The 19,472-nt window shown below is 41.1% G+C and overlaps 1 protein-coding gene and 1 long non-coding RNA gene across 2 annotated transcripts in view; both read left to right on the top strand.

Annotated features, from left to right (window-relative positions):
- The window catches only part of LOC134207309 (mucin-2), a 630,356-nt gene that overhangs the window by 148,920 nt on the left and 461,964 nt on the right, over positions 1-19,472 (top strand). The gene's annotated exons all lie outside the window — the stretch shown is intronic.
- Positions 3,578-4,096, top strand: LOC134213589 (uncharacterized). The gene is made up of 3 exons (XR_009979487.1): positions 3,578-3,726; positions 3,798-3,956; positions 4,026-4,096. It is a non-coding gene; the product is annotated as an uncharacterized LOC134213589 (long non-coding RNA).

The following is a 19,472-nucleotide window of genomic DNA, read 5'->3' as shown; positions in this document are numbered from 1 at the left end:
TTTTTTACTACTTTCACACGCGAATTACTTTTTTTTTTATCTCGTCGCCACTGTAAAGTTCAAGGAAAACGCACTGGTCTGGTCAACAGTTGCTACAGAAGAGAGCATCTATATTTATTTTACCCAACAGCAAACCTCTCATGTTTATGTACAAGTATTTCTTATATACCTAGATTTATTTATCAGGCCTATGATAGTTATTATCTGTCAATTATCTGAACTAGGGATAGGAATCTGAACACGCTAAACATTATTTATTCTTTCTTGAGTATATGACACTATTCAAATGAAACACCAATTTCTTCATAACTCGAAAATTAATAAAGCCAAAGGAACCAAATCTGGCATGTGGGGGTTTTGGAAGGGAAGATACATATGTTCTGTAGTGCTTCGAAACCCCTCCTCCTTCTGGAAAGGTGGACTCCCATACAAACGAAGCATGAATTTCTGCATAACGCAAGAACTAATTAGAGAATAAATCAATTTTAGGCGAAACAAAGTTCGTCTGTTGGAAAATAAATATAAAACACTCAAATAATGCAAAACTTCTATTAACAATTAAGAATTTTCCACAAAACAAAAACATATTAGCACTTTTGAATGCTAAACATGCAATTTAAAAAAAAAATGAATATTCCATAAACAAAGCAAATTGTTGCACCGAAAAAATACATAATTTCCATAAACAAATTAATATAAGCAATAAACAATTACACAATTTTACACATAATGAATATTTGTTTTCAAAAAAAAACTATATGATACCGGTTATGATGGATGGTGTTCGCTAGTACGCCTACCAAATATTTTTGACGTAGGACTTACGTCTCTCTTTACTATACCGGATGTCATTTTAAAATATTCAAATCGACCGCGTTACGCTGTGTTGAAAGATTTTAAACGTTAATAGCGTTCGTCTCAGTGGACGAATTTCTGCGGTAAGCCCCTCAATCGACAGATTTCAAGTATGCCTTTCATGTCCATGCTTGATAAGACCCGAAAAACTTGTTTCAATAGGCATGAAACTGTTTTCAATGAAAAACATTGAGATCAAGGGAACCTATAAATATGGGTACCGCGTAATTCTTGCATCATTCCATTACCACGTTCTGATTGGTGCAGACACCAGCGAATGAGCAGCCGCTGGGTCTGCCGAGAAGCCATAAAATAGCGCAACGCGATTTTTTCCTTTCATTCTGACTGGGACAAGCGTAGCAACCGCATCATCGATTGAACAGCACTCACACCTTTTAGCAGGGAATGAAGTCATCGAAGCCACCATCATCAACCGAAACCTAGCCAGTACAGCAGCAGTCCACCCTACAGACCCGACAAAGCAGTAATGCTGAAATATTAAGTTTTGGAATAAAAATAATGTTAATATGGAAAACAAAATGCGTGAGTTACAGTGTCAAAAATTTTAAAATTAGTTAAGCTGAAATCTTTCCATTGAAAAGATGTTGCGGGTAGTTTATAATTAGAAAGTGCTTTATGTAGACTGTTATGAGAGTCTGAAACGTTCCAACTGAAGTTGATTAAGTGATCTGTTATGTTAATAAAACATAAGAAGATGTTGTTATTTGCATTGAATTACAAAAACATCTTCCAATAGACTTTGGTGTGCAAAAATCTAACAAATATAATACCGTTTCGATTCAAATTCCGAACATGACCCATATTCCGAACACTCGCTTTTAAATGGCCATTTTGACTTTATTCGTGTAATTTTCTCCACAGGAACTTCAATTCATTTTAAATCTTGGCCCTCAGTGCGGAAAACCAATGAAAGTTTTAGTTTTAGGGCGCTAAAACGCTAGTGTTCGGAATATGAGTCATGTTCGGGATTTGAGCCAAAACGGTATTCTTAATCAACAACTGACAAACGATCGATTTTTTTTATGTCCTCCTTTTTCAACCAAATGTCCTCCTTTTTTGCTCAATTCTGGTGATTTGTCCTCCTTTGGAAAAATTTCATATGGCCACCCTAACAATAGGGGCCTTCACTTAACTGAATTTCGGTTTAGAATCCTATTGCTTGGATGACAACTGATTCTTGTTAGTAACTGTTTAGGTGACGAAATAAGGGAGCAATGAAGATTAAGATTAGGGACTAATACTAAACAGAGAACGAAACAAAAAGCTAATTTGTAAGTGACGTAAAAAAAGGGTTGAGTGTACAGTTGCTGTAAGGTTCATATGCAACAATGTGGTTGGTGACGTAGGTACCTCTCTAGCGGTAATTTGTTTGAATCAGCACAAAATATGCATATTGAACGTTATATATCACTCAGATTGCAAATTCCCATGAATTTCCCCTCAACGAAAGATATCCAACGAACGTGAGCAAAACAAAGCTCTTATTTCCCAGAAAGTCGTCTGATCTACCTACCTACCAAGAAAATCAAAATACGATGAACAAAGATCACAAACACTGCACTGGCCGACCGATGTCTAAAGCCAAGTCGAAGAAGCTCGATACGGGTGCCATAATCTTCTCGAGTCTGCTGAATACGATTATGACGGTAATTTATTAGGATTTGCCTCCCGACCGTCGTCTTTGTCTAGTTACATGCCGTGCAGCATAGCGACAGCCTACTTGGATTTCTTCGTCCGCAATAAAATATTTCAGCGAGCTGCTCCACGGCCTTCTTGAGTGGGCCAGTGCAAGCGTAGACAAAAAAATGGACATCCTGGCTAAATTTTATTTATTTTATTCACCCCCTGACCTTCTGGGATAAAAGGCGAGGTCGTTGTCGATTTTCGAGTGGACTAAGTCTCGCTACGGAGCCACTATAGGACCAGAAGGAAGTGGATGATCCGAAACGATGGCCGTTGGCCATGAGACGGAAAATCTTTTTATTATTCTGCACGCTTGATTTGAAGTGATGATTGCGCAGAGAACGAAATTGAATTCCAGATCCGCTGTCACCCGGGATGCGGTGATGAAATACGACGACGTGTCCCGGTGGTGGAAACATCCGTCAGCATAAATATAAATCCGATAAAAATAACGCTAAAATGGGCGAAACATTTTCATCCCGCTGCACCGGGCTTCGTTCGATAACGAGCCGACTTCGTCGTTCGGGCGAAACTAATGCTGTGTTGGGTCCAGCGGTCACCGGCTAATGAGAATCGTTTCATTGGAATAATTGAATTTTCTAGAATTCTGCACTACCGGCCCTGACTTGCCAAAGTCGATGCCTTAGTTATCGTGGCTTCCCTTTCATCGCTTCGAACGTGCAAAGGTGAGAGAAACTTTTCCCAAACCTGGCTGAAGCTTTTGGGCTCGGTACCATTAGCCGGATAATCCGTTCCCCGATAGGCGTTCACCGTGAAATTGAAATGCTGAGATTATGAAGAATGAGCTTACTTTCCGGCCGCATCCCCACCGAATCGTTCGTCACGGAAACTATATTTGCGACGACAAGCACTAAAGGACCTGCCCCAAGAGCCTGCTGGGAAAAAGGAGCGGAAAGTTTCTCGCTTCGGCTCGGGCGCACCGGAACCGCAGTAGGCGCCGCCATCGTCGAGGGTAACCGCAAACACTTTTCTGGCAAACAATTCCCTAATTAAGCTTAGTATGGAGATCTCAAGGAAAAGGGTCAAGGAAAATTTGATCTAATTACCAAAGTAATTGTGACGTGTTGAACGTAATTGAACAAGTAGGCGAAACATTAAGCATTTTCTGAGCTCATTCAGTCAGTTTGGCAAAATGTCATCAAACAGGTTAAATATTGTTAAATATAAATAATGAATTAAGGTAAATTATATTTTTAATACATTTGTATACCTTTTAGAATTGCTACATCTGCCGTTTTGGATATAACAAAGCTGCATCGAAGAAGCGGAGAAGGTGGAATGAAAAATGCCATGCAAAAAAACTTATTGAAGGCACAGTTTAAAACGAATGCATTGCTTGGTGCATTGGCAATCATTCTTCATTGGATTATGTGGATGTTTGTAGAACTTTGGGATTATATAAGATTTCCCTTGTGAATAACTATTAATTCGTTTTATTTTTGCAGTTTGAAGATTGGGCCATAGAAGATAAATTGTTCTTCAAATTTTCAATATGTCGAGGAAAAATCTGACCGTCTTTTCAATTTTATTGATATAAAGATGTTTAAGGTTCTGATACAATTCAAACACGCTTTCAGTACAGCTGTTTTAGTCAAGCTGAAGCATTTTCTCTGTTGTTTGTGCACTTTCCCTGACCCGTGCGATAATTCCTTAGTATTAGAAAGCCATTTCCGTAAATGGAAACCTTCAAGAGAAAGGTCATGACTGACTTCGAGCCAACTTCACCTGTTCTCGCATGACAAGTTGTGAATTTGTCTCAGTTATTTTCCTAATCGCCGTCCACTGAAGGCACAATATTCGAGTCTCACCAAGCTTCAGCGTTTTCTCCTACCAAAATGCATACACAACCAATGATTATTTCAATGCCACGTCATCTGCCATTCCCCTTTTATTGCTAGCTGGTTGCATGTCGTCCCGTAATTGTTAACGTTTTGGTATCTTAAGGTTTTCCGTGTTGATTCCTGACCTGCCAATCACCTGACCCTGATCCGCCGAGGTAAAAATCGTCGAATTTATCGCTCTCCACTATCGAACTTAGTTTGATAAACGTTCCAATACTGCGTATACTGCTAATGTCATCTTGATCTTCCTTTTTTATTTTTATACTCTCCCGCAGACGGAATGATCTTTCCAATACTGTTTGCTCTAATTGCAGCTTCAGCTGCTCAAGTTCCGGGTCATCCCACGCTTTTTCTACTGATGCACTAGTTTTGTCTTCCTGCTCTTGCGTTTTTGTTCGAGTCGTTTATAGCACTCTGTAAGGTTGGAATTTCTTTGCCCTTTATTTATTAGGGTCTATAAATACTCTTTTCGAAACATGTGTTCAAGTCGAGTAGAAACGAAAGTCATTTCTGATTAATTAACACTCCAACAACCAAGCATCCCAAAGAGTCAGATCGCTATTATCAAATCGCTAAAACTCAGTCGTTATTAAACCGATTTGAATAATTTTGCGACTCACAAATTTTTCCGTCTTTCAAGATTTATCTGAGAAGTTAAGATCTCCGATCGGATTACATTTCTGGATCTCAAGACGTCGGAGCAAATCGTGATTTTCATATAAACTGCATAGTTGATGCTCACAAGCTCGATGTCCATGCTGATATTAGTAGGATATTTTTGTAAGATTTAGAAAGTTCCCGTCATCTTAAAATTCATTCAGGAGCTTGTCTTAAGACGAGTTTGTACCTTCCATATAATGCCTCCTCTTGATTGTACCTTGACAGATACTTATTACGACCTCAAGGTCGTCTTCAAAGTCTCGTACTTGACTCGACTTTAAAGTACGAGACACTGAAGACGAGCTTACTGTAGATGTCGAAATACGTATCTGTCAAGGTATCAAGTGGTGGAATCAAATGGGAAGGACTCGTCTTATGACAAGTGAAGACATTCCACTAAAAGCTCAAAATAATTTTATAAATCATTCAGAAGGTCAACAGCATGACACAGATCATATTATTAAAGAACTCATCCACTTGGCGGAGCTAGTGTATATGGGAAAACTTGTTGAATTTTTTAGAATCCGTAAAATTAAGAAAGGTATCGTCCTCTACTTTTTTTTCCGTAGGGCAAAACCATCCGTTGCAAGTCAAATAATTTTTGGAACTCATCCGCTAGTTTCTTCTTCTTATATGAATGGCTCTACATTCCAACTGGAGCATTTCCTCATTTATTATTTAAAAGCTTATCTAAGCCCACATTCTAAGCTTATCTAAGCCCACCCGAAGGAATTCGTGGAGAAATATACCAGAAAAATTTCTGAATGATTATCTTCATGAATTTTCGGAGAAACTTTGGAGTACCTTTGGAGTAGAAGAATTCCATGTTAAATTATACACTAATAAACATTCACACCATTAGAAATTGGCACAAATCTAAAGAAATTTTCCAGTAAATTTTATGAGTGCGTTAGTAATCACCTGTTATATGAGAATCCACATAAAGGTTAGTAGTTAAATAACCGTGTAACATTTCCCCTAAGACGCTCGCAAATAATTAATTATAGGGTTATGTGTGTTTCCACATTTATACTATGCGAATTCACATACCTAATCATTATGTGGGAAATGCTGTAGTCAAATTTTATGTGTACAACACATAAATAATATGATTGAATATTTGTCAGTGAAGAGTTCTCAAAGTAATTCTTTGAGCGTTCATGGAAAAATGGAAGTAACTGCAAAAATAATTTCTTATGGAATTATTGTTGGGATTTCTGGGGTATAAGGGGTCGTACACATATTACGTAAGCATTTTTTTCTGGGTTTTTCGACCCCCCTCCCCCTATGTAAGATGTTTTCCATACAAATGATTTTTAATGTATATGGTGCGTAAGAAAACTACAGACTCCCCCTCCTCCCATAAGTGCTTACGTAATATGTATACAGCCCCTAACCGTAAAAATTTCTAAAGGAATTTCCAAGTACATATCTGGACTGATTTGCGATTTGGGCGTAACTCATTTTGTAAACAAACATTGGAAGGCGATTTCCTAATAAAGTAAGCTTTAGCAGGTAAGGGAATTAGTTTTGGAGAAAAACGCTTGCATTCTACGGAATAAACAGAACAATGTTTTTTTACAAAATATGCTACGTTCATATCGCAAATCGGTCCTGATATGTAAAGTACAAAAGAACTAAATTTCGATAAAAAAAAAACAAAAAGAAACTTCAGAAGGACCCGGAGAAAGGATCTCCCATTGAAATTCGCAGATAAATTTTTAGACGAGCTCGTGGAGTAGCTTTCGAAAAAATTCTTGGAGGAACATCCGGAGGTATTCCTTGAGGAACTTCCGGAAAAATTCCTAGAGGAACTTTCGGAGGTATTCCTGGAGGAACTTACGGAGAAATTCCTTGAGGAGCTTCCGGAGGAATTCCTGGAGGAACTTCCGGAGGAATTCCTGGAGGAACTTCCGGAGGAATTCCTGGAGGAACTTCCGGAGGAATTTCTAGAGAACTTACGGAAGAATTTCTGGAGAAACTTCCGGAGGGATTCCTAGCGGAATTGCCGAAGGAATACCTCTGGGAGCTCCTCCGGGAGTTGCTCCAGGACTTCCTCCGGGTGTTCGTCTAGGTATTTCTCCGGAAGTTCCTCCAGCAATTCCTCCGGAAGTTCCTCCAGGTATTCCTCCGGAAGTTCCTCCAGGAATTCCTCCGGAAGTTCCTCCTAGAATTCCTCCGAAGTTCCTCCAGGAGTTCCTTCGAAAATTCCTCCAGGAATTCCTTCGGAAGTTTCTCCAGGAATTCATCCGGAAGTTCCTCCAGGAATTCCCTCGGAAGTTCCTCCAGGAATTCCTTCGGAAGTTCCTCCAGAAGTTCCTTGGTGAATTCCTCCGGAAGTTCCTCCGGGAATTATTCCGGAAGTTCCTCCGGGGATTATTCCGGAAGTTCCTCCGGGAATTATTCCGGAAGTTCCTCCGGGAATTCCTCCGGAAGTTCCTCCAGGAATTCCTCCGGAAGTTCCTCCGGGAATTCCTCCGGAAGTTCCTCCGGGAATTCCTCCGGAAGTTCCTCCGGGAATTCCTCCGGAAGTTCCTCCGGGAATTCCTCCGGAAGTTCCTCCAGAATTCCTCCGAAGTTCCTCCGGAATTCCTCCGGAAGTTCCTCCGAATTCCTCCGAAGTTCCTCCGAATTCCTCCGGAAGTTCCTCCGAATTCCTCCGAAGTTCCTCCGAATTCCTCCGAAGTTCCTCCGGGAATTCCTCCGGAAGTTCCTCCGGGAATTCCTCCGGAAGTTCCTCCGGGAATTCCTCCGGAAGTTCCTCCAGAATTCCTCCGGAAGTTCCTCCGGGAATTCCTCCGGAAGTTCCTCCGGGAATTCCTCCGAAGTTCCTCCGAATTCCTCCGGAAGTTCCTCCGGGAATTCCTCCGGAAGTTCCTCCGGGAATTCCTCCGGAAGTTCCTCCGGGAATTCCTCCGGAAGTTCCTCCGGGAATTCCTCCGGAAGTTCCTCCGGGAATTCCTCCGGAAGTTCCTCGAATTCCTCCGGCAGTTCCTCCGGGAATTCCTCCGGCAGTTCCTCCGGGAATTCCTCCGGAAGTTCCTCCGGCAGTTCCTCCGGGAATTCCTCCGGAAGTTCCTCCGGGAATTCCTCCGGAAGTTCCTCCGGGAATTCCTCCGGAAGTTCCTCCGGGAATTCCTCCGGAAGTTCCTCCGGGAATTCCTCCGGAAGTTCCTCCGAAGTTCCTCTGAATTCCTCCGAAGTTCCTTCGGGAATGCCTCCGGAAGTTCCTCCGGGAATTCCTCCGGAAGTTCCTCCGGGAATTCCTCCGGAAGTTCCTCCGGGAATTCCTCCGGAAGTTCCTCCGAATTCCTCCGGAAGTTCCTCCGGGAATTCCTCCGAAGTTCCTCCGAATTCCTCGGAAGTTCCTCCGGGAATTCCTCCGAAGTTCCTCCGGGAATTCCTCCGGAAGTTCCTCCAGAATTCCTCCGGAAGTTCCTCCGGGAATTCCTCCGGAAGTTCCTCCGGAATTCCTCCGGAAGTTCCTCCGGGAATTCCTCCGGAAGTTCCTCCGGGAATTCCTCCGGAAGTTCCTCCGGAATTCCTCCGGAAGTTCCTCCGGGAATTCCTCCGGAAGTTCCTCCGGGAATTCCTCCGGAAGTTCCTCCGAATTCCTCCGGAAGTTCCTCCGGGAATTCCTCCGGAAGTTCTCCGAATTCCTCCGGAAGTTCCTCCGGAATTCCTCCGGAAGTTCCTCCTGAATTCCTCCGGAAGTTCCTCCGGGAATTCCTCCGAAGTTCCTCCGGGAATTCCTCCGGAAGTTCCTCCTGGAATTCCTCCGGAAGTTCCTCCGGGAATTCCTCCGAAGTTCCTCCGAATTCCTCCGGAAGTTCCTCCGGGAATTCCTCCGGAAGTTCCTCCGAATTCCTCCGGAAGTTCCTCCTGAATTCCTCCGGAAGTTCCTCCGGAATTCCTCCGAAGTTCCTCCGGGAATTCCTCCGAAGTTCCTCCGAATTTCCTCCGGAAGTACCTCCGAATTCCTCCGGAAGTACCTCCGGGAATTCTTCCGAAGTTCCTCCGGGAATTCCTCGGAAGTTCCTCCAGGAATTCCTCCGGAAGTTCCTCCAGGAATTCCTCCGAAGTTCCTCCAGGAATTCCTCCGAAGTTCCTCCAGGAATTCCTCCGGAAGTTCCTCCGAATTCCTCCAAAAGTTCCTCCAGGAAATCCTCCGGAAGTTCCTACAGGAATTCTTCCAATTTCTCTGGAAGTTCATCCAGGAATTCCTCTGGAAGTTTCTTCAGAAATTCCTCTGGAAGTTTTCAGAGATACTTTTGGAGGAATTCCGGAAGAATTCGAAGGAACTTCCGGAGGAATTCCCGAAGGAACTTCCGGAGGAATTCCGAAGGAACTTCCGGAGGAATTCGAAGGAACTTCGGAGGAATTCGAAGGAACTTCCGGAGCCGGAGGAATTCCCGAAGGAACTTCCGGAGCCGGAGGAATTCCCGAAGGAACTTCCGGAGCCGGAGGAATTCCCGAAGGAACTTCCGGAGCCGGAGGAATTCCCGAAGGAACTTCTGGAGCCGGAGGAATTCGAAGGATTTTCCGGAGGAATTCCTGAAGGAACTTCCGGAGGAATTCGAAGGAACTTCCGGAGGAATTCTGAAGAACTTCCGAGGAATTCCCGAAGGAACTTCCGGAGGCATTCCCGAAGCGACTTCCGGAGGAATTCCCGAAGGAATTTCCGGAGGAATTCCCGAAGGAACTTCCGAAGGAATTCCCATTGGAAATCCTGGACGAACTTCCGGAGGAAATCCCATTGGAAATCGTGGAGGAACTTCCGAAGGATCTCCTGGAAGAACTTCCGAAGGAATTCCTGGAGGAACTTCCGAATGAATTCCTGGAGAAACTTCCGAAGGAATTCCTGGAGGAATTTCCGAAGGAGTTCCTGGAGGAACTTCCGAAGGAATTTCTGGAGGAACTTCCGAAGAAATTCATGGAGCAACTTCCGAAGGAATTCCTTGAGGAACTTCCGGACGAATTCCTGGAGAACTTCCGGAGGCATTCCTGGGAGAACTTCCGGAGGAATTCCTGGAGAAACTTCCGAAGGAATTCCTGGAGAACTTCCGGAGGCATTCCTGGGAGAACTTCCGGAGGAATTCCTGGAGAAACTTCCGAAGGAATTCCTGGAGGAACTACCGAAGGAACTCTTGTCGGAACTTCCGAAGGAACTCCTGGCGGAACTTCCGAAGGAATTCCTGGAGGAACTCCCAAAGGAATTCCTGAAGGAACTTCCGGGGGAATTCCTGGAGGAACATCCGATGGAATTTCTGGAGAAAATTCTGAAGGAATTCCTGGAGCAACTTCCAAAGGAATTCCTAGAGGAAATTCCGAAGGAATTCCTGGAGGAACTTCCGGATGAATTCCTGAAGGAACTTCTGAATGAATTCCTGGAGTAACTTCCGGAGGAATTCCTGGAGAAATTTCCGAAGGAATTTCTGGAGAAACTTCCAAAGGAATTCCTGGAGAAACTTCCAAAGGCATTCCTGGAAAAACTTCCGAATGAATTTCTGCAGTAGCTTCCGAAAGAATTCCTGGTAGAACTTCCGAAGGAATTCCTGGAGAAACTTCCGAAGGACATCCTGGAGAAACTTCCGAGAGAATTTCTGGCGAAACTTCCGGAGGAATTCCAGGAGAAACTTCCGAAGGAGTTCCTGGAGAAACTTCCGAAGGAGTTCCTGGAGAAACTTCCGAATGAATTCCTGGAGAAACTTCCGAAGGAATTCCTGGAGGAACTTCCGAAGGAATTCCTGGAGGAACTTCCGGAGGAATTCCTGGAGGAACTTCCGAAGGAATTCCTGGAGGAACTTCCGAAGGAATTCCTGGAGGAACTTCCGAAGGAATTCCTGGAGAAACTTCCGAAGGAATTCCTGGAGAAACTTCAGAAGGAATTCCTGGAGAAACTTTCGAAGGAATTCCAGGAGAAACTTTCGAAGGAATTCTTGGAGAATCTTCCGAAGGAATTCCTGGAGAAACTTCCAAAGGAATTTCTGGATAAACTTCCGAAGTTATTTCTGCAGTAACTTCCGAAAGAATTTCTGGAGGAACTTCTGAAGGAATTCCTGGAAGAGCTTCCGAAGGAATTTCTGCAGTAACTTCCGAAAGAATTCCTGGATAAACTTGGGAGAAATTCCTGGAGAAACTTCAGAAGAAATTCCTGGAAGAACTTCTGAAGGAATTCCTGGAGAAATTTGCAAAGGAATTCCTGGAGGAACTTCCGAAAGAATTTCTGGAGGAACTTCTGAAGGAACTCCAGGAGGAACTTCCGGAGGAATTCCTGGAGAATCTTCCGGAGTAATTCCTGGAGAATCTTCCGTAGGAACTTCTGCTGGAACTTCCGGAGGAATTTTTGTAGAAACTTCCGGAGGAATTCCAGGAGGAATTACTGGAGGAACTTCCGGAAGAATTACTGGAGGAACTTCCGGAGTAATTCCTGAAGGAACTTCAGGAGGAACTCCTGGAGCAACTTCTGGAGGATTTCCTGGAGGAATTCCCGGAGGAACTTCCGGAGGAATTCCCGGAGGTACTTCCGGAGGAACTTCTGGAGGAATACCTGTAGGGACTTCCGTAGGAATTTGTCTTGTATATCTTATTTGTACTGTTTGTCTTAGTTACTTTATTTGTCTTATTTGTCTCGTTTCTTTTATTTTGCTTATTTGTTCTATTTGTCTTATTTGTTTTATTTATCTTCGATTGTTTATCTCATCAAATTACCATATTTGACTTCAATTTATATATTTCGTATCCTCGTGTTCACAAATAGGAATACGCTTTTTTCTAGTGTCACGCTAGATACAAAGTTGACGGACTTTCTACCGCTCTCATAGCTCCTTTCCTGCCGTGCGCCTCAAGAAAATCTGCTGTTGGCTGCTTTCCCGAAATGGTAACTTTTGTATGGAATTTAAAAAACTTGGTTGAAGTAAAAAGAGCTTCCTCCAAAATTTATTGCGGTGACATATACTTTTTATTACATCAAAATGATCGTTGGAAAAATTCAAAACTTTTGTCAGTTGGGTTTTGCGAAATTCGGTTCCTTCGTGCCTCAAATCATCGGAGAGAGGTACTGAGAAGCGAAAATTTCAGTTCTACAATAGTTCAGTATTTAGAGCTTAATTCAAATTTGGGAAATAGTAGGTCCATGAAATTTTGTAGGAACATTCCTTGATAAATTTCAGAGAGATTGTCAGTTGGGATAAGCGAAATTCGTTCCCAATTCCAAGTTATAGACATTTTAGTACGAAAATAGCGCTCTACCGCGAGAGAGCTTCCCTCAGAGCTTAAGGAATCCTCGGAGGAATTGCTGGAGGAATTCTCGGAAAATGGTGGACCAAATTGTCCAAGGATTTGCTGAAGGAACGCTCGGAGGAATTTTAAGAAGAATTTCTGGAGGAATTCAGGGAGTTATTACAGGAGGAAAACCTGAACGATTTCTCGTTGGAATACCTGGACAAATATTCGGAGGAATGTCTGTAAAAATTGCTGAAGGAATTACTTATGGAACTTTTGAATAAATTATTAGTGGAATTCTCGGAGGAAATCCAGGATGAATTACCGGATGAATTACGTAGAGCCAAAAGAAATTCTGAGGAATTTAAGGAGGAATTCCTGGAGAAAATCCAAGTGGAAACCCTGGACAAATTTCCGGAGAAATTCCAGAACGGGTTATTTTCGAAATTGTATGAAGAAATGCTCGAAGAAATCCTGAGTAGTTCCTGGAGAAATTCCCTTATTTGCCGGAGTAATTCCCGAAAACCTTCCTGGAGGAATTCGCGTAGAAATTTCTGGAAGTGTTCGAGAAGGAATTATTGGGAAAATTCGTGGAGGAATACATTTGGGAGTTCGTGAAACAATTGCTGGAGGAATTCATGGAAGAATTCTCAAAGAAATTCCTTGAGGAATTGCCGGTGGAAGAGCTCCGGTGCTTAAAGAATTCCTGGAGAAAGTCTCAATGAAACTCCTAGAGGCATTTCCGGAGGAATTTCAGGACGAATTTCCGGAAAATTCCTTGACAAACTTCCGGTGGAATTTTCGGAGGAATTCCCGAAGGATTTATCTTGGAAGTTTTTATATGGACCGGAAGAATTCCGGTAATGTTCCTGGTGAACGTCCCAGAGAAAACCCCGCAAAGTCCTAGATAAATTATCTGAGGAATTACCGAAGATGTTCCTGAAATATGTCTTAGAAGAATTCCAGCGGAGTTCCTGGAGTTGTTCTCGAATGAATTCCTAGAAAAGTCGCAGAGGAAAGTACCGAGGAATCTTCGTAGGAATTCCAGCAGGAATCCCCTTAGAAATGTCTGGATGATTTTTCGAATGGATTCCTTTAGGATTCGTGAAACAATATTTGAAGAAACTCAGGAGAAGTTTCTGGACAAACTCCAGAATTAATCCCTGGAGGAACTGGACTAATGTACGGAAAAAAATCTAAATGAACATCATGAGAAGTTCATGAATTTGATCGAACTCAATCAGTAGTCTCTGAAAGACTTCCTTGAGGAAATCTCATGGGGGATTTCTTTGATGAATTTTTGGATAATATCTCAGGAAATGTTTGGAAAATATCCAGATAATTTTCTGGATGAACCTCTAAAGGACCTGATGGACGATTTGCAAGAAACTCCAGAATACATTCTTTGAAGAATTTCAGAAAAAAATCCAAGAGAAATTATTGGAGGAACCCCAGAATTTCAGGATTTTCTGGAAGAACTGCAGTAGAGAAATTTTAAAAAGAAACTGAAGAAACTTCAGGAGAAATTTCAGGGATTATTTTCAGGAAAAAAATGAAGAATTCATTTCATAAAGAATAGGGAAGGAAACAAGAATCATTTTCTGGAAAAACACATCGAATCTTGAAACATTTTACACAATATTGGTTACACCTTGCTCGAAGACCACAATGATCCATGAGACGGACAGGACTATAAATAGTACAGGTCTTCACTCACTCGAGAGGATTTATCTTCGGCGTGGTTATGCCGTACGTTTGCAGGTTGGTTATTCTTACTTTGCTTTCAGTATCGGCCACGACCTCCTGCTTATAAGGTAGAAGCGGTAGGCCCTAGACTACCGAGCTTGTCATATTTCACCCAAACACTGTAAATTTCACTGCATTTTAGAAAATAGGTGTATTTTATTTGAATAATTTATTTTAAATCTGTGTTCTTCATAGTTCTTCAACTAGTACTCTTTATAATATTTTCATTCGACGGATCTTGATAATCTTTCTGAATTTTTTTTAAATATTTTTCTCTAACGATATATCTTATCTGAATTCTCAGGAGCAATAAATTCACATCGCAAATAAGGTCGTTGTTGTTTTCGTGATCCTCCCCACACAGCGTCAGGTCAATCTATAGCCAAACCATGGTGTCGAAATCAGGTTAAGGCGTAGGAAGCCCTGAACCATCGAGATGAATCGAATCGAAGAGTTATTTTTTCAAATTAGTATTCTCTCTGTGGACAAGTGAACTAAAATGCGTCCCCTATCGGACTACCCAAGTAACAATCGCAATGCTTCGAAGATTTATGTTAGTTTTATAGAGGTTTTATTACGGCATGTATAAATGCTTAAAGTTTTATTTTGGTTTTATGCAGTTGTCATTTAATTAGATCCGCAAGAGTACTTGAGAACTACGTTTTGACTTCCAATATAAAACCACAGCTCTTTAGGTTTTATATTGCTCCTGCGTTCCTCCTCAGAGCTGAAAAATGGAACTGACATAAAGCCAGCAGATAAGTTATATGTTGGCTTTGATCAAGACTTATAAAAGCTGCCAAGCTTTGAAGAGTCCTGTATACTACCCACATATAACCTTTAATCCTGAAGAAGACCTGCATAGGAATTCGAAGCTTTAAACTACTACAATGGATAGAAACCAAATTTCAAATTCAGCACAAATTGTCTTTTCATTTCGATTTCTTATCATTTCGAAGTCTTTTCATTTCGATTTCAGTTGAAAATGAAAAAATCACTTCAGTTTTTCTATGTCGTGAATTATGTAGGAACTGTTCCGATCTCCATCTCACTTACTGAACATACATTCATCTTATCGGGAAGCAAAGAAATACGGCACCAATTTCGTCGCTTGCGTACATGCGTACTCCTGCTGAAAAAAATCACAAATCAAATACCTTTCCATTGCTCTGCTTTTAATGGGATGAACATCGGAGTCATGAGATGAAATCCAGGAGCAGTTCCCTTATATATTTAGGTCGTCGAAATAACTGTTCAAACAGCATTTGCTGATGAGGGGAATAGGCATATTTTTTTAATTCATGCAGGCTTTGCCAATTTAACACGATTAAAACACTTTTATGGTATAAAATGTACCATTTAACAATTTTCACTATATGCTATTTAATTGAAATACTTACTTTTAAAAGTACTTGCATGCGACGCCGAGGGCAGAAAAAGTTTGTTTATGATATTTTTATATCTGTCTACGTTGTCATGTTGTCATTATATATAAAACTACCAAGCTTTTAGTTTGACCAAGATAAAACTTGCTAGTCGTGACATGGTCTTGAGAAAGACCAAGATAAAACCTCTAGATGTTTGAAATGCCAACAAAGGGCCAGTTCAGGAGTAATGGTTATATAGAGGCATATTTTATGCAATCAAAGTTTTATTCGAAAAAATGTCGCCGATATGAAAAAAAATAATGAATTTCATAATCGAGATATCATGCATAATTATGTTTCACCTTTTAAACGATAAAATTGGTCATCCTAATAAGTTTTAAGAATAATGCTTTGATTATTTTATCAAACAAAGTGGTTTTTGATAGAAATTATCTCGAAAGTATTTGACTAAGGCAATTAATTAAACTTAAAAAATTCTAAATAATAACAAATTAACGAAGGGCATTGTTAAAATACTGAATATTTATCATGGTTTCACCATGGAAAATCCCTAGCATGCCTTTAAACATGCATAGAACACTAAAAGCCAGATATAAACTTTTATTGAACATGGCTGATCATAATTCTTATATCTTTGTTGCTGACATGTTATCCATATATTGCCGGAAGAAAAAACATATTTTTATTCGAGTACAAACAATAAACAAATAATCAACCTGAGAGTTGACAACTGTCTAATTATCGGCATATTTGTTTTATCATAGTCATGAAGTGGTTGTATCATGGTTATATAGTGGTTCTCAAAACCACCAAGTCTGGAGGAGGTTTTATGTTGCATGTTTTATGTGAGACTTGAAGTATATTATAAAACCGTTGGTTCTGAACTGGAACGCATATCAGGTTTTAATGTTTGCAATAAAACTGGGCCAACTGGCTGTAACATAGTTATATAGAAAACTACAGGAGGTTGTGGAAACTACGTGGACTGCATGGATGGTTTTGAGATTAGGTTTTGAAGAACGCTATAAAACTCTGATACAACCTCAATTGTTACTTGGGTACATCATCTAATCCGACAGCACTACAACAATTCTCAAAATCGACCGACTGGCACTTGGGAATCCGACCTGAAATTAAATGGAATGTGGTCATGTTATCAGCAATGAGGCAATGTTCATCTTAATAAAATTAAAGTAGAATCAGATATCCATACCTGTAAGCTAATTTTAATTTTTTTTAATGATAATTTCGCCGGAAAACAAATTTTGAATCGCGGACAAAACGAACCGAGAGCAGTACGAAAACAACAAAACGTCACGTTTACTTGCGGAATAATGCATCGATGCATTATTCCGCAAGACAAACTGTCAGACTGTGTTTTCTTCACTGCAGTTGGCCTGCTGTTGCAAAATTGTTCTTTTTCCTTGTCAGCTCCGTACTGCTCAAGGAATCTCAGTAGCGCAATCATTCCTTGACCATTACTTTTCCTATCTTTTTGCACAGTACTTTAGAAGTCCATACCACCCTTTAATTACGCCGAAATGCGGATGCCGCGACGCGGTGAAGGGCTACTGTTGGCATGGGAAGATGAGCCAACAACGTTTAAAGTCTTTAAGTAGACCTGGCGAGCCATCTGTTTGCTCGTTGCTGCGTTCCGTATTCTTTTCCGAGGACAACAAAACCGAGAAGCAAAGGCGGAAGAAAAGTGGGCGAAAGTACTTTCCGGTTCAGTTCCGCTTGGTTTAGGTTAGTTTTTTTTTCTTGAGGAGAATCCGTAGAGAATAGTAAGGCTTCATCGGCGATAATATCGGAGCTATACGTAGTTGGTATGTTTATTAAAGGGATTCAACTCCAAAATGAGTTGGGCGTGTAATTTACATATCAGACTAATTTACGGAGCTGCTAAACGGACAACATGAAAAAAGGATGCTAGCGTTCAATTCAAGCCAATTTAATTTCAATTTTAAGAATAAATGCAAAACTGATAGCGTAAGCTAAGCAGTGCAAAGAAGCGTAAGAGTGTCATTTAAGACAACGGTATTTTTTTTTAATAAGATAAGATTTGAAAACTTACCGAAGTCAAGGGGAAACTTGTGCTATATGCAGTTGATGAGTACTTTCCCCCATAGTTGTAATGGATTTGATGCTCCCTTCTTCAAACAAACCATATCTCGGAAGGCTCAACAAGTATTATGAATCTCATTGTTAGTCCGTTGGGAAGACATTCCCTCTTCCCGCGCAAGTCACTGTGCCAGAACTTTGAATAATCGAATGTTTTTGGTGTAGCTCATCGGCCTTTCTTGTCACCTTCGCTTCGTAACATATTCATATTAGACATGTGCGCCTATTGAAATTTAATTGGAGGCGTAATAGATCATTTTCAGCCAGCGGTGGCGGCGGCGCGACGGCGTGAGTCGACATGGGATAATTTCATGCTTCAAAAATTTCCATATTTTCATCGAAAGCTCCTCCAAAAATTCCTCCAGGGATACCTTCGAAAGTTCATCCAGGATTCTTTTCTCCGGAGGTTGCTGTATGAATTCCTACGAATGTCCCTGGATCTTATTCCAGGCTTTCCTCCGTAGGATATTTCAGGATTTCCTCAGGAATTTCTCCTGAAGCTCATTCAAAATATTTTCCGAAGGTTTGTCCAGAAATTATTCTGAATTTTCTAGAAGTTCTACAAAGAATTGCTCCAGAATTCTTTCAGGATTCTTTGGGAATATCCTTCAGGATTTTTTCTGGATGTTTCTCCGGAAGTTAGTGCAGGATTTTTTCCGAGAGTTCGTTCAGGATTTTTTCTAGAAATTCCTCCAGGATTTCCTCCGAAAATTCCTCCAGGATTTCCTCCGAAAATTCCTCCAGGATTTTCTCCGAAAGTTCCTCAAGGAATTCCTCCGGAAGTTCCTCTAGAAGTTCCTCCAGGAATTGCTCTGGAAGTTCCTCCAGAAATTCCTCCGGAAGTTCTTCCAGGAATTCCTCCGGAAGTTCTTCCAGGAATTCCTCTAGAAGATTGTTCAGAAATTCCTTCTGAAGCTCGTTCAGAAATTCCTCCAAAAGTTTGTTCAAAGATTTTTCTGGACGATCCACCAAGAGTTTCTTCAGAAGCCCTTCCAGAAATTCCTACGAGAAATCCTTCCAAAATTCTTTGGGAATCTCCTTCAGGAAGTTCCACTAAGAGCTACTCTGAAACCTCTTCCAGGAATTTCTCCGGAAGCTTTTCCAGGATTTCGTCCGGAAGTTCCTCTAGAAATTCTCTTCGAAAATATTTCTGAAATTGATCGAGAACTTTCTCCAGAAATAACTGTGGATGTCCTTTCATAAATTTCTGTGAAGGTTATTCCAGAATTTCCACCAGAAGTTCCTCCTGGTTTTTCGAGAAATCGTCCTGTATTCCTCGAGAGCTTCCTCCAGGATTTTTTCTGGATGTTCCTTTGGAAGTTATTGCAAGATTTCTCATGGAAGTTCCTTCTGAAATTCCTCCGGATGTTTGTCGGAAAGGGCGTTCAGAAATTGCTCCGGAATTTTCTTCATCAGGAATTCCACTAGAATTCACATGAGTATTTCTACAGATTTGTTCACAAATAGAAATTCTCTCAGTAATTCTTTAGGGGCTGTCCATAAACCACGTAGACTCTTGAGGGGGAGGGAGGGGTTTCGAAAAAGTCTACGATAGTCTACGAAGGGGGTCGGGGGGGTATACCAATAGTCTACGTAGACCTTTTTTATTTATTTTTTTTCGAAAACGATATACAGCAGCTTTGAGCGGAGTTCCCTAGTTTGATTTTTTTTAGGATTTTTCGTTTTTGTTTTGCATGACTTGACCGAAATAACTAGGGGAAGTGGGGGTAGCACGCCCATAGGGGTTAAAACGCGCCACCCCTGAATAAGGTTAAATATCCCCATTTTGATTATTTTCAATAGTCTATACGATAAAGCAATGAAAAATATTGCCATTGGATACATATATTTCATGATTTTTCTCTAGTTATACATGAAAAACTCGAAAAAACGATTTTTGCGTGTTTTGATG

Source organism: Armigeres subalbatus, chromosome 1 (genome assembly GCF_024139115.2).
Source record: "Armigeres subalbatus isolate Guangzhou_Male chromosome 1, GZ_Asu_2, whole genome shotgun sequence".
Classification (NCBI taxonomy): Eukaryota; Metazoa; Arthropoda; class Insecta; order Diptera; family Culicidae; genus Armigeres; species Armigeres subalbatus.
The sequence above is the reverse complement of the archived record's forward strand: the minus strand, read 5'-3'. Positions and strand labels throughout refer to the sequence as shown.